At 53.2% G+C, this 21,252-nt stretch overlaps 1 long non-coding RNA gene across 1 annotated transcript in view; it reads left to right on the plus strand.

The window, feature by feature from the left end:
• Window positions 1-10,605: 10,605 nt before the first annotated feature.
• LOC127490504 (uncharacterized) overlaps window positions 10,606-21,252 on the plus strand; it is a 133,370-nt gene continuing 122,723 nt past the window's right edge. The window contains exon 1 of the long non-coding RNA XR_011389737.1: window positions 10,606-10,898. This is a non-coding gene — a long non-coding RNA (uncharacterized lncRNA). The remainder of the gene's footprint in view (window positions 10,899-21,252) is intronic.

The raw sequence follows: 21,252 nt of genomic DNA on the forward strand, positions 1-21,252 counted from the left end.
GGGGGAGACACAAACCAATGCGAAGAAGCCTAATGGGAAATGTGGGAAAGCAGCTCCGGCCCCGTGTGCATGGTGGAGGACGGGAGGCTGGGCTGTTGGTTGCTCTTTCCACGCTGGCACTGTGGGTCTGCCGGGCTCTGTGCCCCCTAACAGGGTTTTAGTCGACGACGGATGGTGCATCCTGTAAGCTCATGTGGTCCAGAGACGTGGTGGCTGTCTTGGTTGTGTAAGTGCACGCTGTGATGTTCATACAAGGATGCAGTTGCCCAGAGATGTGGTTCAGCACGTGTCCCCACCACTAAGTGACATGTGACAGTTTTTTACTCCCCATCAAGTAAATCAGACAGTCATGGAACGAATCCATCTAAAGGCCCCGTTTGTGCTGGATGCAACAAAAGCAGAGCAGGGGCCCAATGTGACCTAAGTAAGAGGAGCAATGGCAGTGGGTGGTGGAGAGGAGGTGCCCTGGGGAGGGAACTTAGGAAGCCACAGCAAGAGGTCTGCATCTCTCCAGAGACCAGGCCTTTCTTTCCCGTCCCACTCTCCTCTGGGCCCTCCATGCCTGGCTCAGTACCTGACCCACACAGCTGATGTTGATGGGATATTTGTGGAGAGAAGGGATTTGCACATGGGCACCAGGGCTCACACCTGTGTGGGGGTGTATGCGTGCACACAGGCATGGTCATCTACACAGGTATAGGTGTGCACATGGGTGTGTGCCTGCACAGCCCTTCCTTATGTTGAGAGAGAAGGGAGCAGGGAGTTGGGTTGCACCTGCTTCTCTAGGTTACTGCACCCCCAGGACCCGGGAGGTGGCTCACAGGTTGGCAACCCAGCCCCAGGCTTTCTGGCTGGAGGAGGGCTTGTTGGGCACTGTCACCCGCTCTGTGATGCTGTAACTCTAGGAGGTGCAAGTGGAGAAACTGTAGGAGCCGTAATGGGAGGAGGCAAGGCGGGGAGAGGTCCCTAATTACCCCTGCCAGCTGTGGGGCTCAGACAAGGCAGATCTAAGCCCCGGCCACGCCTTTGCCACCACGGATCACTCCCATGGCCACAGGTAAGTTGTCGCCAAAACTCTGCCCAGTCCCTGGCCACATGATACTCTTTCTGCTGTCTTTGGGCACTGAGAGAGGAGGGGGCGCTGCCCAGGGAGGTGACAACACGGGCTCTCAAGGCCCAAGCCACAAGCTGCTCACCGCAACACCTGTCACCACCGAGCAGTGTCCTGCTGTGGGAGCTGGAAGGTGGCTCCCCTGGGACCTTGGTGCTGGGGACCCGGTGGGTCAGGATTTTCTGTTAATTTGAGCGAGATGCAGAAAACTCTGTTGGGAAAAGATGGGAATCTCCCGAAAGCGTCCAAATCTTCATCTTTTTTAACAGGAGTGTGCCAGATGCTCATTTGCATCAGTGCTGGGAGTACCCAGCGCCAGCACACTCAGTTACTGCCCCCCTTTTTTCTTAAAGAGTTAGTTTATTTGAAAGGCAGAGAGAGAGAGAGAGAGAGAGAGAGAGAGAGAGAGAGAGAGAGGAGAGATCTTCCATCTGCTGGTTCATTCCTCAAATGGCTGCAACTGCCAGGGCCCAGCCAGGCTGAAGCCAGGAGCTAGGAGCTTCTCCCAGGTCTCCCACATAGGTGCAAGGGCCCAAGTACTTGGCATATTAGCAGGGACTGGATTGGAAGTGGAGCAGTCTGGACTCAAACCGGCACCCATATGGGATGACAGCAATGTAGGCAAAGACTTTACCCACTATGCCACTACCCCCACCGTCTCTCATATTGATAGAAGTGCGGTTGATTACCAACTTCTGTGAGGGAGGTACTGAGCTGAACCTCTCATACACGCGGTCTTATTAAGTCTGTCCACAAGTGTATGAACTGTGCCTTTTACCTGCCATTTAAATAACAGGAGACTGAGGTTCCACAGCATTAGAACACATGTCCAAGGTCAGGGGCTAGCAGGTAGCAGAATCCGGAGAGGAACCTGGGGTTATGTATCTGGCTTCAGTGCCCTTGACTGTGACTGCTTGTCATCCTCCTTCACATTTTTCTTGCCTTTTGTGGACACCTGGTTTGGCCAGCTCCATCCAGGTACTGGACTGGGAGATGTAGAAACCACAGTCCAATCTTGGGGATGACAGCACTTGCAGCTGTGCAGGTGGGTGAAACTCCGCGGGGAAGGGCTGTGGTCTCGTGCACACAGGGAGCATTGCTGGGTTGGGAGCTGGCCTTTGTTCTTGTTTTCTTGGTGTGAATTGAAAGGGCTGGGTTCCTCCTGCTGCCTTGAGAAAATCCCTCATCTCCAGCACCTCATCTTCTGCATCTCCAAAAGGAGTGAGGTGGCTTTGGAAAGTGAAGGGGTATAAGGTATCCCCCAGGGGCTTGAGACCAGTTGCAGGGTTAAAGGCTCACAGGTGCGGTGCTGCGCTCACCTGAGGCCTTGGGCAGTCCTGAATGTGTGCTATCAACTGTCTCCTCCCTCTAGGCACACAACCAGCAGGGTTTGTGAGTGTCCCAGAGAGCTGAAGCCAATAGCCTCTCTGAGCAGTGAGGAGCTGTTTTCTGCATTCTGTTCAGTGTGTAGTGCGTGGTCCTAGAGTTTCTGTGCTGTCCTGGGCTTCTTGTCCTCATGTCCCTACAGAACTCGGCATGACCTGAGCCCCCAAAGGCCGTAGGTTACTTACATTCCTTGGCTCCATAGTTGCTCATTCATTCATTCGTTGCCAGACTGTTGAGTCAACTTTTCTTGGGTAAAAGAGCACTTAACTTCCCCACTGAAAGCCTTTCAAAGCTTTGCATTGCAGACAGACTAAAGTGCCTGTGTCCTTAATGCTCACAGTGGGTAACAGGGCTCTGCCTCGTCTGAGCCCATGGCTCATGCCGGCTCCTCCCTCCTCTGCCCTCTGCATCTAGCAACCTAGCTCGCTTTTGTCCTGTGGACACTGCTCATGGCCTCCCACTTGCTGATGCTCCTGCTGGGAGTGTCCTCTCTGTGCTGAGTCCTTCTCACCCTCCAGGTCTCACCCCACAGGACCTCCTGAAGATCCTGGCCAAAGGCGCCCTTCCCGGCCTGGCAGTCACACCGCCCCACAGCGCTGTGTGTCCCCACCAGCAAGTCCTCTGCACGCAGTATGCCTGCTTGTTTATTTCCTTGCCCCTCATCTGTCCCTGACTAACTGGAAAGTCCCCTGTGTAGCTGATGAACCAACCCCTGCCTTTCCAATGCCTGCAGAACATTTGCTCATGCAGGTGCAATGGAATATGTGCACACTGGCTCAACTTCATTTTCAGGGCTAAAGCACGTGCCTGCTGTTACCCATGTGCCCAGCTTCCCTGCTGCAGTTTAGCCCAGGCAGAGGATGAAGAGGAAGTGTGGGTGATTCAGATTCCATAGCAGTGAAGCCATGCGCTCCTGAGGGATGTGTGACCGTGTGTGTGTGTGTGTTTGTGTGTGTGTGTCTTCTGACTTGGTGGGCAGAGCCCAGAATGCCTGCCTCCCATAGGATGGCTTTTGTCAACCACAAACCTGCAACCCTGTGCATCACGTCAGCGGTGGCTGGAAGACACCCGTGCACCTGCAGGAGGGAATGTCTGTTGCTTATGAAAGAGCTGCTGCAGGACACACATGGGCAGGGTTCCAGTCCGTGCTGTGATGCTCACGAGGGCCAGGGAGGCAGAGGGACTCCTGGGTGACAGCCATCAGCAGGGCAGACCTGGAAGTGCGCCTCGTTATTCCCATTTGGAGTGGGGGTGGGAGGGGCCCTGTGCTCAGTGGCTCCCCCACCAAGTCCTGGCTCTGCCGCCTGGGTACTGGCAGTGGGTCAGCTGAAGGCTGGGTGGCGGGAGATGATAGTTATAGTCATGGCCTTGGGCTGTGGGGAGATCATGGAGAGAGCGGCGTAGACAGCCTCATGAATCAAAACTCATCATTAAAGTCACTCAGGTGTTTCTTAGTCTGAGGAGCAGGGCTTCCTGGAGAGCTTGTGGGGACTTAGCAGTCTAGAGGTGGACAGCATCGCCCCCTGCTGGTTGGAAAGGGTGAGGTTGTTCAACAACCCACAGGAGGTGATTGTTAACCCCTGCTGAGTGCAGCACCCAGGGCACTGGGTCTGGGTGTAGGGTTGGGGTGAGAGGAGTGAGCTGAGGCATGGGGGTGGTCGCAGAGAACTCGGAGGCACAGCTTCGCATCGCAGGGTGGGAGGCTGTGCTGCTCACTTCTGCGCTTCCTGCGGGTGCTTTGGATCCCAGAAAACCATCTTCAGGGAGGTGAGAAAGAAGTGAGGGTTCTCAGAGAGACTCCATCACAGACAAAAAGCTGAGAAAGCAAGGACTGGAAAAGCAAAATGGTCATTTTGTATCACTGTAGAATGGTGTGTGCAAGGACTGGAAAAGCAAAATGGTCATTTTGTATCGCTGTAGAATGGTGTGTGCACAAGCCATTTCCTGCATGACAAGGTGGAAGTAGCCAGGAGCCCACAGTGGAGGAGTGGTAGAACAAAGTGCTACCTCTGCATAAAGCAATGATTCGTAGCCATCAATGAAAACAACAGCTCTTTGTGCCATCACATGGCAAAGTCTCTGAGGTATGTTAGGAGTGCAGCACAGAGCAGCAACAGCCGCAGCCAAGGTGTAGAACAGCGCCTGGCGTGACGGTGAGAAGCTCACATTTTCCAGGGAGGGGTCCACAGCTTTTGTGTCAGAAGAAGAAAGGAGATAATAGCAACATCTTTGCTTGTCTGAGCATCAGGAAACTGTGGAACCTGCACCTGAAACATGGCAGGTGAGTGACTGGCTCGGAACAGGAATGGAGAGAATCATGTATCCCACACACACGTTAGACGTTTTTAAAAAAACAGTTCTTTTAAAGACTATTTGTTGGAAAGGCAGAGTGACAGGGAGAAAAATAGAGGGAGACACAGAGAGAGAGATCTTCCACTTACTGGTTTACTCCCCAAATGGCTGCAACAACCAGGTCTGGGCCAGGCTGAGGCCAGGAGGCAGGAGCTTCTTCCCAGTGTCCAAGGTGGGAGGTAGAGGCCCAAGCACTTGGGCCATCGTCTCCTGCTTTCCCAGGTGCATTAGCAGGGAGCTGGATTGGCAGTGGAGCAGCCGGGACGTGAACAGGTGCTCTAATATGGGATGCCAGCGTCACAAATGGCCGATCGACCCACTGCACCGCAGGGCCGACCCCGTCTCTTTAATTTTTCAATGAGGTATATATATTCTGCACCCAAGTTTGTGGTTTTATAGAAGGTAAACTATAAGCAGAATAAAGTGGAAGTCTCATCCCGCCTCAGCTCAGCATGGGCGTGTGGTCCCCTGGCCCTCTGCTGCTCTGGCTCCTTTGGAGTCGGGGAAGGGTGTGTGGTTCAGAGTTCTAGAAGCTGCGAGCTGGAAGAGAATTTGATGGGGGTTGGGGTAGGGCAGTTCCCTGCTGAACAGGAAACCCGATAAACCTCTTACGTCTAAGAAAACTCGCTTCTCTGAGGATGGTTGCAGGGCTTCGTTCACCCATATCTGATTTCTACAATCTGAGATTCACAGTAAAGTTGTATTCATACACTGTGCTTCTCTATAGCCAGGGGTGAATCCAGGCAGCCATTCCTGTGGTTGGTGTCCAATCTTTATTGAACAGCTAGCAGGGTCTGAATGCTGGACTGAGCCCTGGGAGGGTCCCCAAGAAGCCTCGGTTCCAGGTTCCGCCCTGGGGGACCACAGTCCCAAGGACTTGGGTGGAGGGGAGCTGGGGGCAGTGGGCGTGTGGGAGGGGGACACTGGTATCGGTTGGAACCAGGACTTCAGAGGGGAGGCAGGGCTTTAGTGGGGACTCAGAGCGGGCGTGGCCAGCAGTCGCTCGTCCATCACAGAGCTGGAGTCCAGGTGCCTGGCCCTGGTTGTGTTCCACTGTCCAGACGATACATTGTTCTAGTGCTTGATGTTCACTTGAAGAACAACACCAGGTCTCTTCTTTCTTCACATTTCCATTAACATTGTTTTAAGAAAACATTTCTCCATACCGTGGCCACAGAGAGGCGGGGCAGTGGCCACTGTGCAGCTGGTAAGTGCCCAGGCCTTGCTGCCCACCCTCGCCTGGGTGGCATCTTCCATGGCACGTTCTCTGCCCTGGGCAGCTCTCTGCACTGTCATGCACAGGGGTTGGCGCCAGGCCTCTGTTCCTGTGGGACTCAGCTTCCTGTCATCATATGAGGTACAAGGGGAGGAGCTTCCTGGGCTAGCCGCCCCCCACCCCCCCTGCCCTGAATCACGCTGTCTCTACCTATTTGTCTTGCTGGAGGCCTTCCAGAACCCGGCTTCACATCCAAGATGCTGAGCAGTTGGGGACATTCGACATTTCCTAGGGAGTGGGGTCCAGTGACTCCCTCCTGCTGTCAACAGAAAGGTGCCCTTCCTCTGAGCCTCAGCCAGGGCAGACGTGGCTCTGGGACAGGGTTTTCCAGAGGGGTTGGGCCACAGCTGGGTGTAGGCCCTGCCCCTTCAGGTCTCAGTCTCTTCCTCTGGGTCACCAAGAGGTGGATGGACAGAGAAATAGCCCTGGTTCTTTGGTGGCAGGTGACGGGGCCAGGTCCCCCTCTCAGCATCCCAGGGGGGTGTACTGGACATCTTGTGGGAACGGGATGGGAGCTCTGTGCCTCTTAGGTAGTGAGTGCCCCCTGCTGGCTGGGGTGGTGGGCTGGGAGCCATTTGACCCAGCCTCCCATTCAGGCAGGTGGTGGAAATCAAACCCCATCATCATCTCCAACAGCTGGCCCCGGAGAAGGGCACGAGACAACCTCCACCCTGCCTGTTTCTAGGCTGCACCAGGGACCCTCGGAATGAGTATTTTTCAAAGCCTGTCCAAGCCACAAGTCCTCTGCCCAGATTCCCTTAAGTGTTTTTGTAGGAGTTTGGAGTGTTCATGTACTCCCCCTAGGTCAGAGCTGCCGCAGCATTTTGCTTTGCCATGTTGAGAACTTTGTGCATGGCTGTGGCCGTGGTCCTGGCCCCAGGGGGCTCCTGCTGGGCGGCCCTGGGCTGACCTGCCCAGGCAAGACGCCACCCCCCTGGAAGTTGTGGCACTGATGGTACGAGGGAGGAGAACGTGGCCCCAGGGGCCAGCATGCACCGATGCACATAAGGAGGAAGGTAAGTGGGCCCAGGGCGGCAGGACCAGTTTTCCTCGGTAAATGGCTAGAAGACGTTCAAGTGGGCACGGCCTGTAGGGGTGGTGGCACCGAATGAGAACCCCTGGAAGAGGAGGAGCACTTCCCACCTCAACCTCACCTAATCCACGCTTCGTGGTTCTTCCTGTGGGCTGAGCCCAAGGCCGGGAGAGGGGCAGGGTGTGAAGGATGCAGGGCTGGCGGCCGGCAGCCTGGCCTGGACTGCTGGCTGAGCTGCCTGTTGGCTCTGTGGGTCTTCGCAGCCCCCGGGCTTCGGAGCCCTCATCTGCCCGGAGGTGGAGGTTGTCCTGTCTGGAAAGCTGGAGGATTTGCCGAGAAGCATATCGTGAGCCTCAGCTGCTCTAGAAACATGGTCTGGACGATGATGGACGAGAGAGGGCAAGAGAGCTCTGCCTGTGGAAGTGGCTGATTCTTCCTTGAGCTGGAGACAGTCCCCTCCTCCACAGGAGAGGGAAGCTGAGAACCCCAGCGGCGCCTCTGGTGTCTCTCGGGATGGCCACTGTCCTTGCAGAGAGCCTCCCCGCACCAGCTTCTCCAGCAGCCTGTGTGCACCCCTGTTCTGAGGAGCGCCGCTGGGGCTGGCTTCTGATACTGCACTGCGTCCAGTTCCTCCATCTTTAAGGCACCTGGCTTTTAAGGGGGTATCTGAGCATGTTGAGCTTTTTTCCCCCAAAATCGGGGTTTTGAATCAGTGCTGAAACCCAGGCAGACTCTACTCGAAGTGAATGGAAGACGGGAGGCGCTCAGCTGCTCACGGAAGTCTTCCACCAAGGGTTTCTGAGCGCGCAGGAACAACGCGGCGATGTGCAGGGGAAAAGGGATCCAGCGTTTGTTCCGGGGATTAAAAGTGAGTCTGAAATCGCCAGGACTTGGGAGAAAAAGGCTCTTGTTGAGCTCCCCTTTGAATAACCGAGCCCCTTTCTCTGCGAGCGCTAAGTGCTGAGATGCAGCGCCGCCACTGCCTAGAAACTCAACAAAGCCTGGCTTGGTGGCGGCTTTGAGGTTTCAGTTCCATGTAGAATTTTAACCATGAAAAGACACAAAGATTGGTTTCTTCTGAGTCCTTAGCCGAACGCCACAAAGGGGGACCATTCGTGGGGCGCTGGGCTGCTGTCTGCCGCCAGCTGTGCCGCCGCTGTTTCGGAACCTCAGGCCCCGAGGGCAGCCTGGGTTATCCCACCCGGGCACCCCTGTCCCCTGTGCTCAGAAACACAGACTCAGCCCTCCAGGAGGGTGGAGAAAATGGGTCTTTATTTGATTTGTAGCCTGCTGGTGCCACTTGCTGGTTGTCCTCATCTGTAAAATGGGATAATAGCTGGAGTGAAGGCCCATTCCCAGGCGAGGTGAGGTCATCCGCCTAGTGAAAGAGGGCGAAGCCGTTTACAGCAAACTCTCGTGCTCCCCTTCTACCCACCCTGATTCTGAGCGCAGAGTTCCTTTCTCCCGGCTCTCAAAGCTCCGAATGCTGCCCTCAGTGTTCAGATCTCCACACTTGGTCCATCTGCGTGCTTGTTACACAGGTAGATGAGGCACCATGGCCCTCACCGTGAGCGAACCTCTCAGTCTTCCTTGGAAGTAGAAAGGGGTCCTCGCAGAGGTAAAAGCGGATGACAGAAACCAAGGAGCCAGCACAGGGTACGTCCTTGCGTGGTGCCTATGAAGGCGCCTTCCTTCACTCCCGCCTGAATGGGAGCTGGAAACAAACATCTAGGGCAGGAGCAGCCGCTCCCATGAACACCTTGTGCTGCCTCTGATGCAACCTGGGGGACCCCTGGCTCCGGCCTGGCTCATGTACTAGATGGACGGCTGTGCACTGTGGACTTGGACCCTGGGTTCAAATCCTCAGTCCAACTCTTACAAAAAGTTACAAATCCCTCTAAGCCTTAGATTACTCACCTGTTAAAAGGTGAGTAAAATAGTCCAAGGATTATTATTATAAATAATAATAAAGGCTATAATAAAAACTCAATAAACTACTATTGGTGTTGAATAAAAGTTTGAATAGCCATTTCTGTAGTTTTCATGGGAAGGGCTTGACTGCCCCTTAAAGGTTTATTGAACTGTTCTTGAAGATCCTTCCCTATTGTTGTATAAGCTGCAAAAGGTGTTGGACAATAAAAGCCAGAACTGGTTACGCTCATCAAACATTTACTTTTTTTTTTTTTTTTTTGACAGGCAGAGTGGACAGTGAGAGAGAGAGAGACAAAGAAAGGTCTTCCTATTCCATTGGTTCACCCCCCAGTGGCCGCTGTGGCCAGCACGAAACATTTACTTTTGAAATTTTTCTTCCATGCTGGTTTTAATTTTTTTAAATTTATTTTTTGGGGCCAGCACTCTGGCATAATAGGTAAAACTGCCATCTGCAGTGCCAGCATCCCATATAGGCACCTGTTCGAGTCCCGGCTGCTCCACTTCTGATCCAGCTCTCTGCTATGGCCTGGGAAAGCAGTAGAAGATGGCCCATGACCTTGAGCCCCTTCACCCGTGTGGGAGACCTGGAAGAAGCTCCAGGCCCCTGTCTTCCAATCAGCACAGCTCGGGCATTGTGGTCATTTAGGGAGTGAACCAGTGGATGGAAGACTTCTCTCTCTCTCTGTGCCTCTGCCTCTGCAACTCCATCTTTCAAACAAATAAATAAATCTTTATTTTTAATTATCTGAGAGAGAGAGAGGGAGAGATCTTCCATCCACTGGTTCACTACCCTAATGATGGGTACAGCCAGGGCTGGGCCAGGCCAAAGCCAGGGCCAGGAACTCAATCCAGTTCTTCCATGTGGGTGGCAGGGAGCCAAGTACTTGAGCCATCATCTGTGGCCTCCCATGGTGCACAGTAGCAAGAAGCTGGATCCAAAGCAGAGGTAGGACTTGACCCAGGCTCTGCAGTATGGAATGTGGGTGTCCCAAGCTGTGGCTTAACAACTGCACCAGGTGTTAGCTTTTTATTCTAATCTATTAGGTTGGAATCCGTGGTGGTGTAATCACGTCATTTTTGAATTCAGAGAAATAGTTTATATTGTTTTTAGAGTCTGCTCATTAAAGGGTTAATGTCGGCATGATTTTTTGCAGCCGGCCCTTACTCCTTTTTTTCCTTTATTGAGCGGAAGTGTTAGCGAACTGACTAACTTACACAAAATCACAGAGTTGGCACCTGCGACCTGGGAAGAGCTGGTATAAGGGGAGCAAAGCTTGCTACAACGGGTGACCCCTGGTCTCGGGCCTGGCACTCTTGTTCTCTGATTCCTTCGGCTTCTGGATGGCCTTCTAAGGACTTCAGAGAAGACTTCTGGCGTCCTCAGTCACAAGCAATACCTGGTGACCCAGAGGTGGGCCCGAATTCTCGATTTTTCTGAGTTAATCTTGAGAAGTCCCGGATTGGATTTTCTGGGTCACATGTCCAACCTGAGCCAATCATAGTGCCGGAGCGAGGATCTTGTGCTTTGATTGGCCAACCGGGGTTATCGCTCAGGCCCATTCCCAAGGCTGGGTTATCGGCTCAGTTCTAACAGCGTGGTGGGTGTGAAGCGGCTGCCAGAAGGTTCTGGAGCGCCTCTGTACTTCGTTCTCCTTCCCAGCACAGAGGTTTCCGGCGACGCTGGCTTTGGGACTGCCGTGGTAGTCATGGCGCTGCGCGTTGGGCGGAGCCCGTTCACCTGGGGCCCGTCACGTGGGCAGCAGGACCCGCTCCCTGGGAATGCTGGGAAGTCGCGTGTGTCCCGGATGGTGAGGACCCGGGGAAAGGGCGCGGCCTTGGAGTAGGTGGTGGCTGCCTCGTGTCCTGTGACCCTTTGGGGTTGGTGCAGGGCGGCCGGTGTCACCTCCACCGTGGCCTTGCTTGCCTCGCGTTGGAACGCCTCAGGATGCACCTTCGTTCAGGTCCTGCTGGGCGGGAGTGCGGAGTGCGGGGCCCCTAAGGTGGGTCCCGTTGTGACCCACACCTCCCCGGCTGCGGAGCTGCTGTCCGCTGCCGCCTGAGGCGCGCCATTTGTCTTAGCGCAGGGCTGAACTGGTGCGGAACCCCGGTGCGGGAAAGGGCTCGGGCTCGGCCTCGCGTCCCCGCGACGCCGGCCTCGGGCTGCGCGCGGCCTGCACGCTGCGAAGTCACCGCGAGATGGCGCTTGCGGTCTTTCGCCTTCCTGCGAGCTCTCGGACGGGGACTTGATTCCCTTGGTTTCCCCGTGATCCCGCAGAGACACGTGCCGCTGCCTGAGGGGTTTCAGAATGACCGCCTTGCAGCCGCGGGCAGGTTGCCTGCCCCTAGAGGGCTGTGCGTGGGGAAGTGGGGTGTGGACAGAACGGGTTCAACAGCTCATGGTGATTGTGCCTGTCGTTGCGTTGTGCTAAGCTTTTTAGCAGGATTCTGAGTAACAATTCTTTGAGTTTACTCAAGAATCGGGGAATTGCGAGTCCTTTCACCGGCATCTGGAAGGTCTCAGGCCAGAGGCTTCGGGAACCTTCTCCGTCATGCCCCAAAAGCCCCTGTGCTGAGGAGGCCAGCTGTGGGGAGATCCACGTGTGGGCTCTGGGGTGGGTCTGGTGTGGGAGTGAAGCAGGACCGTCCGTCCTTCCGGGTCAGCGTCTCGGTGACATTCCCCACTGCCAGGGATCCCATAGCCTACATGAGAGACAGATGTGTCTAGGAAAATGCCACTCAGTGCCAAGGTGTGGCAAAATAGGCTCAGACAGGCCTTGGTTGAAGTCCGGCTGTGGCTGTTTGGTTCCTGGGGGGTTCTTATGCCAGTAATGGAACGTCTGTTGTGGTAGTAGGTGTGTCAGTGCCTGTGTCATCGGCTTGCCATGGAGCTTGAGTGAGAACACAGGTGGGCTACCTTGAGATGGGCACAGGGATGTGCCCGAATCTCAGGGGTTTCCTTCTCCCTTGTAGGATTTGCAGATGTCTCAAAGCTCAGAATGAATACAGTGGGTGGTAGGATGTGAATTCCAGACACCGTCTAAAGATTTGGGTGAGGGGAAGAGATCGATGAAACCAAGTGTGGCTGGGACAGACCTCTGTCATGTGGTGGGCTTGGGTTCAAAGGGTCGGTTGCTCAAATGCAAGATTGGTGTGTGTGTGTGTGAGTGAGTGAGGGAGGGTGGCTGGAACTCTGCTCTTCTGTAACAAGGGCCCTGGGATCAGCTCTGCTTAACAGATGTGATGAGGGCGCTGAAAACACAGCACAGACTTAGGTGGGGTTAGGAAGTGAGCGTCTGCCCCACGGAAGGTGGTTTGGGGAGGTTGCCCTGGGTGGCAGAGGACTTGGCAGCCGTGGCCTGCGGTAACTGAGAGGATGGGCAGGGCGAGCCTGGAGAAGGTCAGCAGTGACACTTTCTGGACACAGCAAGGCCTGGCACCTGAAAGGGCTTGGCACGACATGTGCAACTCAGGGCTGCGCTTCTGACGGCGGCCGTTAGGGTGCAGCTCGAGGAAGCATTTCACCGTTTTGAGCACGTGCACGTCGCTGGACATGGAGTGAGCGGCGCTGTGTGTGGTGAGGCTCCTGTGGCTGGAGTGGCTTTGGCAGCTCTTAGGCGTGGTTGCCTTGAGCTGGAACCGTGCACAGAACTGCAGGGTGACTTCAGTCGGGGGAGTCCGAGGAGCCACCAAAATTGTCGGCAAAATATTCTAGGGAAAGGAACCATAGCACTCACCTGTTTTTCAAGGGAACTCAGAGTTCAAAGGTAGTGAAAAAAATCAGCCATGTCAGAGAGATGTTTCTACCACTGCAAGCTGGGGCTGGAGTCTAAGGTCTCCCCACCCCTAATACACACCAAGTTGAAGGTTTCTTAGTCCTTGTAGCATGAAGTCACTGTTACTTTTACGTGTCATTCCTTGTCCGCTTATCAAGTGCTTTATGCATTCTTTTATTTACTTATTTATTTTTATTTATTTAACGTTAGGGAGATGGATTTATATTGGTTCAATCCCCAAATGCCCACAAAAGCCCAAACTGGGCCAGGTGTGAGCCAGAGGCTAGGATCTGCATCCCACATGGGTGTCGAGGATCCTAGTATGGAGCTGTCCCATTCTGCCTCTGAGTCTGCATTAACAGGAAGCTGGAATTACAAGTGGAACCAGGCCTGGAACCAGGAACTTGGATATGGTATGCAGGTGTTCCAAGTGGCATATTAACCATTAAGCCAATGCCTGCCCCAAATATTACATGTTCTACTTGAATTATCTTATTAGGGTCACAAAAAATTCCTTGAGATTAAGTCATAGTGTCCTTATCTGACTGATGGTGGTGAAGCCGGAGCACAGAAGTTTTCCCAAGGTCCAGGAAGGTTTCAGCTTCTTCTCTTGATAGATGTGTGTCTCAGGCTTGGCCTTTTGGTGCCTAATAAATGAACTGCTGGCCCAGGTAGGTCAACGTAGGCCATACAACTCTAGTTTCTCTTGGCCATTGTAAAAGTGTATGATAGCAATAATGTTAATAATAAATAGCTATCTTTGGTTGACTTATTACTTCCTGTGTTGCAGCATCTCTCGATACCATAAATGTGAGACTTGGAGAAATTAAGTGACGAGCCCATGGTCACTGGGCTTCTAAGGAGAGGGGCCAGGAAGCGCTGCAGACCCCTGGGGGTGGGCCCTGAGCTGGGGGTCTGGGTCCCTTCTGTGTATCCACCAGATGAGAGGCTGTTGGAATGGACACCATCGTTGTTCAGCAAATTCCTTCACATTTGGGGAGGGAGCATTCAAGGTCCCAGAGCACCAGGTACACTTGTCCTTAGCCTCAGCAGCAGGGAGCTGGTCCAAGGCTGACCGCACAGAGGACAGTACAGCCTGTGAACCTGCGGGGCTCAGGCGCCACAACAAGGCCCCACTGGCCTGCATCTTGGGTCTCCGAGCCCAGCTCCTTCTAGGTTCTGAGACAGGAGCAAGTCAGCAGCCTTACTGCAGGACGGCACTTCTGACCCACCCAAGCAGTCAGGCCAGGTGATGTGGGGGAGGAGCTCCCAGCTTTGCTTCAGCCTCCCAGCCTCCTGCAAGCAGGACTAGGAAGTCAGAGGCCTTTTGCAGGGTAGCTGTTTGGCTGACTTTTTTTTTTTTTTTTTGACAGAGTGGACAGTGAGAGAGAGGGACAGAGAGAAAGGTCTTCCTTTTGCCGTTGGTTCACCCTCCAATGGCTGCCGCGGCCGGCGTGCTGCGGCCGGCGCACTGCGCTGATCCGATGGCAGGAGCCAGGTGCTTCTGGTCTCCCATGGGGTGCAGGGCCCAAGGACTTGGGCCATCCTCCACTGTACTCCCTGGCCACAGCAGAGAGCTGGCCTGGAAGAGGAGCAACCGGGACAGAATCCGGTGCCCCGACCGGGACTAGAACCCGGTGTGCCGGCGCCGCAGGCAGAGGATTAGCCTAGTGAGCCGCAGTGCCGGCAACTTTTTTTTTTTTTAAAGATTTATTTTATTTATTTGAAAGGCAGAGTTACAGAGAGAGGTAGAGACACAGAGAGAGGTCTTCCATCTGCTGGTTCACTCCCCAGATGGCCGCAATGGCCAGAGCTGTGCTGATCCAAAGCCAGGAGCCAGGAGCCTCTTCCAGGTCTCCCACATGGGTGCAGAGGCCCAAGGACCAGGGCCATCTTCCAATGCTTTCCCAGGCCACAGCAGAAAGCTGGATAGGAAGAGGAGCAGCCGGGACTAGAACCGGCACCCATATGGGATGCTGGCACTTCAGGCCAGGGCATTAACCCACTGCACCACAGCACCAGCCCCCTTGGCTGACTTTTGTTCTCCTGAAAGCAGAACCTGATCCTTTAGTGTCTGGGGAAGTGGGTACACAGGCACGTGGAAGGGAAGTGTTTTTTTTTTTTTTTTTTTTTTTTTTTTTTAAAGATTTATTTATTTATTTGAAGGTCAGAGTTACACAGAGAGAGGAGAGTCGGGGGGGGGGGGGAGGGTCTTCCATCTGCTGGATCACTCCCCAGATGACTGCAATGGCCGGAGCTGTGCCAATCAGGAGCCAGGAGCCTCTTCCGGGTCAACCACGCAGGTGCAGGAGCCCAAGGACTTGGGCCATCTTCTGCTTTCCCAGGCCATAGCAACGAGCTGGATCAGAAATGGGGCAGCTGGGATTGAACTGGTGCTCATATGGGATGCCGGCACTACAAGTGGCAGCTTTACCTGCTACACCACAGCGCTGGCCCTGGGGAAGTGTTTTGATTTGGATTTTCCTTCAACAGATGGGTCTTCAAGGTCCAGGTGCCTCCTGGGGACAGTCCCGTGGTGTCGGATCCAGTCTTGTCCAGCAGGGGAGGTGGCCCAGGATGACTCTGGGGCAACTGGGGGATTACCCTAGAAGATTTTATTGGGATGCTCCACGAGCTTGGAGTTACCTTTACTTGCAGAGGGCCCCACATCAGTGAGGAACAGGTCATCCAGGGGGAGTGGCTGCTTTATTATTCCTTCTACACCTCATGTCCCCACCCCTTGTGAGTAGGGTCATCATAGATTGTATCAGCTGTGCTAGGGCTCTCTGGGGACAATGTGTGTGAACCAGGGCTGTCCCAGGCAAGCCGTGGTATGTGGTCCCCCATCCAGGAGTATCCACACAGGATTTCTGTGCTCTTGAAACCTCTTAGCCACTGTGCGACCTTGGACAGGTTTCTTCGTTTTCCTAAGCTTCAGGTTCTTCATCTGTACAAGGGGGCAATAGTGGAGTTTGGTGAGGAAGCTGTGGGTCTTGCTCTTGCTTTTGTTGTGCTTCACTGCCCTTTGAAGTATACCTGATTGACAGCATTGGTGCTGAGGAGCTGCGGGGGAGTGGAAGGGTGAGCCTTTTCCCACAGTTCTCTTGGTTTGTAATTTTGTTTGGTTTTACTGAAGTGGACACTTTGATTTGTCTTTCTGGGTTGTTACTTCAGGGGAAAACCGTCCTTTCTAGTTTAGAAGTGATTGCCATGTTGGGGCTGCCTGAACTGGACCAATGGGAGAGCCCCCCACTTACTCTCCTGTTAGCTCTGGGAATAGCTGTGAGTGTGCTCTGGATGTCTCCTCAAATCTCACAGGATATGCCTGTGGTTATCCTGGAGTAGTGTCCTGATGGGATAGGGCCGAGTACTGTACATCCAGTGTTGAATTCATTTTTTAAAAAGATTTATTTTATCCATTTGAAGGGAGAGAGAGAGAGAAAGAGAGAGAGAGAGAGAAAGAGATCTTCCATCCTCTGTTTCACTCCCCAAATGGCTGCAACAGCCATGGTAGGGCCAGGCTGAAGCCAGGAACCTGAACTCCATCCAGGTCTCTCATGTGAGAAGCAGGAGCCCCAATACTGAAGCCATCTGCTGCTGCCCTCCCAGGCACATCAGTCGGGAGCTGGATTGGAAGTGGAGCAGCTGGCACTCAAGCGAGCTGGGCACACTTCCTTTTATGAAGTGGAGATTAATCATCCAGTTAACACACAGGCCAGCTTCCTTAGCCATGCTTGTTTGACCAGTGTCTAGTTTTGTCTTTTTAAAAAATGCTTATTTTTGTTTCTCTGGAATGCAGAAAGACAAAGAAAGATCTTCTATTCTCTGGTTCACTCTCCAAATGCCTGAAATAGGCCTGGGCCAGGCCAAAGCCAGCAGCCAGGAACTCAATCTAGGTCTCTCATCTGGGTGGTGGGGACTCCATTGTTTGTGCCATCACCTGCTGCCTCCCAGGATACTAGCAGGAAGCTAGAAGCAGAAGCAGAGATGAGACTCAAACCAGATGCTCCAATATGGGACACTGGCACCCCAAGCAACTTGCTAACCACTGCACTAAATGCCTATTCCTTCCAACTGAGTCTGAAAGCCTTTTCCTGTGGAAGTTTCCCTTGACACTGCTGTGATGGTGTGCAAGTAGGACTGGAAATTTCCTCTGGCTGCTAATGGTAATGGCTGTGAATGCAGAGGGCAGCAAACTTAAGCATTGTGGATTTTGAATTTTTACTCATTTTCATTTTATTTGAAAGGCAGAGACAGAGTGAGACCTTTCAGGAAGCTGGATCAAAAACAGAGTAGCCAGGACTGTGTAACAGGGTGTGACAAGGCAGGAGACCATGGTGACCAGGTGGCCTTCTAGGGCTTTTGCCATTACCCCAGGCTCGCATTTGATGGACATGGGTTCTGCCTGGGTAGAAGCAGCTGGGAGCTTCCACTTCCACCGGCAGCAAATCAATGGAATAAGCACCATGATTATGGTGTCATTGAATTCATCTCAGTGTTTTAGTTAGAAACAAGTTGAAATCATCAAGATGTTGGTTTAAAAAAAATCAATTCAGAGATCTCTGTCTCTCCGTAACTCTGCCTTTAAAATTAGTAAATGAATTAAAAAAAAAAAAAGAGGTCTGCCCAGGGTTAGGCGCCATGAACCAGAGGGTTTAAGCAAGGGAGGAACTGCTGGTGGCTGGAGTGGATAGGAGGTATAAGGTGGTGCCTACTGCAGAGAGTCAGTCACCTGCTCAGAGACTGTCTCTGCCACCTGCTAACTGTGAGTATGGGTCGTGGGTTCACCTCACTAAGCCTCAGGTCCTCAGCTGTAATGGGACTGTAGTAAAGGTCCCTATCGCGGTTGTTCCCAGGATTCAGTGAGATAAGGCACACAAGTCTGGCTCATGACAGCAATAGTGGCACTGTCACAATGACTGTCCCCACACAGCCTTGGGAACTTGGCCCGAGTACAGAGGATCTTTGCTGCCCTCTGGTGGTAAGGCTCTGGGTAGTTGCCTGTAGAAGCAGCTGGGAGATGGTTCCTTGAAAATGAGAAAATAAACTAAGTTTTATTGCTCTTCTGATGACATCTAAGAATATCCATTCAGCTTTTCATAAATGGGAGGTGGGACTGGCATTGTGGGTAAAGCCGCCACCTGAAATGCTGGCATACCATGTGGGCACCAGTTCTTGTCTTGGCTGCTCCACTTTTGATCTAGCTCTCTGCTAATGGCCTTGGAAAAGCAAAAGCAGATGGCCCCAGTGTTTGGGCCCTTGCCACCCTCGTGGGAGACCCTGATGAAGTTCTTGGCTTTGTCCTGGTCTAGTGCTGGCCTTTTCAGCCTCCTGAGAATGAACCACTCGGTGGAAGATCTCTCTTTCTGTTTTTCTCTCTGTAACCACTTTTCAGACAAGTATATATTAAAAAATAAATAGAAAAGAAATGGGAGGAGAGGAGAAAAACAACTCATCAGTCCTAGAAGTAGCACTGGGTCTTCTTGTATGAGAGGGTATTGTGGTTTTGCACTGGATTTGACTTCCCAATGCCATGCAAACTTGTAAACCTCACAGCCTGATGTTAACAGTGGTAAGTGGATCTATGTTCATGGTTGGTGGATTAAAGGTGGAGGTCTGGGTCTGGCATTGTGCGTTGGCTTAAGCCACTGCCTGCATCAGCGGCATCCTAGGTGAGTGCCAGTTTGGATCCAGGCTGCTCCACTGTCAATACCGTTCCCTGCTCAGGCACATGGGAAGGCAGCAGAAAGTGGCCTGAGTGCTTGGGCCGCTGCAGCCATGAGGGCGACCCAGATGGAGTTCCATGCTCCTGGCTTTGGCCTGGTCTAGTCATGCTCATTGTGGCCATTTGGAGGGTGAACCAGCAGATAGAAGATCTCTCTCTGTCCCTCTGCCTTTCAAATAAATAAATCTTTTAAAAAGTTAAAACTGGTGGAGGCTTGCTCTAACGATGTCTCTGGGAGGTGGGCCCAGCAGGAAGCCTTTGGGTCCCTGGAGGTCCTCAGAAAGCTTTCTTGCCTGAAAGCCAGGTGCTGTCCACCCCCTACTTCCTGGCCCGCCATGTGATCGTCATTCACACGTGTGCTCTCACCACAGGTGTGACTAACGGGGCTGCACGACATTGGACTGGGAGCCTTGAAGCTATGTGCCAAAAGGACCCTTGCTCCATCCTGAGACATTGCTCTCAGGTGCCTCAGTCAGGGAGGGAAGCTGACCACTATCAGGGGCCTCAGGAAAGACTGAGGGGCTGCCTTGCTGTGAAGTTCCTGGGGTTCTCTGCAGGATGAGTGGGCGGTGGTGACCAGGGACAGGGAGAGAGCTGCTTTCTTTGGGGGCTCACCTGGGCTGAGGTTGATGTCACCTGGGCCACCCTCTGAACCCCGCCATGCATTCTCTACTTTTCCGTCCCCGACACACTCTGCCTTTGCTGGCGAGACTCACGGCACCATGTCAGAACCAGGTGGTATCAGCATGATAACAACTTGCAATTTGCTGGGAGACCTTCCAGGCCTGATGGAGCGCTCGGTCAGGGACTCCTATGGGGAGGTTGCACCCACAGCCTGCATTGTGTCCCTCTAGCAATGAGAGAAACAGCAACTTTAGGCAGTGACTTTGCCTCTTTTGTAGACTGTAAGCTCTTAGTAAGGAAAGAAGAAATATTGTTATGTTGAGGTTGCTAGGGTCTACAGTACAATAAGGAATTTTAAGAGACCACATTCATTTAGCTTTCATAACACGATAATAATTGCTGTATTTTATGTTTAGCTGTTAATCTCTTATCCTGCTGAATTCATACATTTTTATCATAACTGGCATGTATAGGAGCAAGCACAGTCTGTCTGGGGTTTGGTGCCATGTGTGACAAGACAACCTGGAGTCTTGCACTACACCTCTCATGGGTAAGGAGCATGATTGTGCCATGTGAATGCCACTGTGGGTCCTGAGAGGGATTTCACAGAAACATCAGACATAGTCCTTGGCTGCTAAGAGCACCTCTTGTTAGTGTTCAAGTTAGAGTAGAACTGTTAAGATGTAGTACAAATCATGTAACATTTCAGGGCTGATTATTGGTGTCCTGAGTTGATAGTGGAGATGGGGCTGGCATGTGGCCTTGAGACAGGTGAACTGCATGAGGTTGATGTGGAAAGGGCCCTGCCAAGGACTGAGTAGGATCTGGCTCTGAACCTGTGCGGACCGTTAAGTCCCAGGGTCATGGGTGTATTGGGAGGGTAGTGGCTTGATCCAGTGATGCTGTCTAAGAGGTAGACCTAGTGGAAGGTCCTTGGGTCCCTGGGGGCATGTTCTTGGAGGTTAGATCCCCAGAGAGCTGCTCTGACTGCTGGCTTGCCATGTGGTTCACCCTTGGCATGTGCTTCATGGTTGCTGCCTCTGGTCTCACCAGAAGCCAAACCATTGGGGCCCAGCTGATGTTGGTCTGTGAACCTCCAAAACAATGAGCCAGAGTAAGCCTCCTTTCTTTGCCAGTGGCTTGTCTTAGCATTCTGACACACAGCTGGCTAATACAGGCCCCATGCTTGGTTTGTTGCTCTGTAGTCACTGTCTTAAAATTGTTAACGGTTTTGAAAAGGGGCTTCTGCATCTTTGTTTTTATTTGCATAGGCCTTGCAAGTTATGCAGCTGGTCCTAACCCAAGGTCTGTGGTGACCAGGAGAAGCTCCTGGTGGAGGGGGCCAGGGAGGATTTGGACATGTAGAGAAGTTGGGTTGGATTGAAATTATCTGAGGGTTCTGACATCCTGGGGTCCAGCCCGGTGCAGCATTGTGCACCTGCTCAGGAAATGCTTGTGGGAAGTTGAGGAAAAGGCACATGATCTTTTGGGAGCCTGTCTGTGAGGATGTGGTGCCTGCACATGGGCCTGGTCTGCTCCATGTGTGGAGAAGCAGGCCTGCCCCTAGCCAGGGCAGCCTGTGAGAGTGTCAGCCACAGGCCCACGCAGAATGGCCGCCTGCCTCTCTGTGCTGCCCTGGAATTACTCTCGTTTCTGGAATGTGGTGGGTGGATACCTCACAGGGCTGCTGGGAAGCCAGAGGGAGAAACTCCGGGAAATGGCTCTGAAACCACATAGAGGGATTGGTCCTGGGGGCCTACCATGGTTCCTGGCATCAGCAGGTCTTCATTTGGCGTCTGGAGATGTGCCGGGGGCTCAGGGCCCACTCTCGGTGGCCTGGCTAGCAGGTTCTGTTGGGGGAAAGGGTCCAGGACCCTAAGGGAGGCAGAGCCCAACATGTGTCGTCCAGGGATATGAGGACATTTACGCCCACGTCTGCACTCCTGCTCCGTCACAGCCTGGAGCTCCATGCCAGCTCTGTCTGTGCTTGTTCGGGTTCTTCCAACTCATCAGTGCAGTGCGAACAAAGAACAGCCTGGA

The sequence above is a fragment of the Oryctolagus cuniculus genome, chromosome 6, assembly GCF_964237555.1.
Source record: "Oryctolagus cuniculus chromosome 6, mOryCun1.1, whole genome shotgun sequence".
In the NCBI taxonomy this organism is placed as follows: domain Eukaryota; kingdom Metazoa; phylum Chordata; class Mammalia; order Lagomorpha; family Leporidae; genus Oryctolagus; species Oryctolagus cuniculus.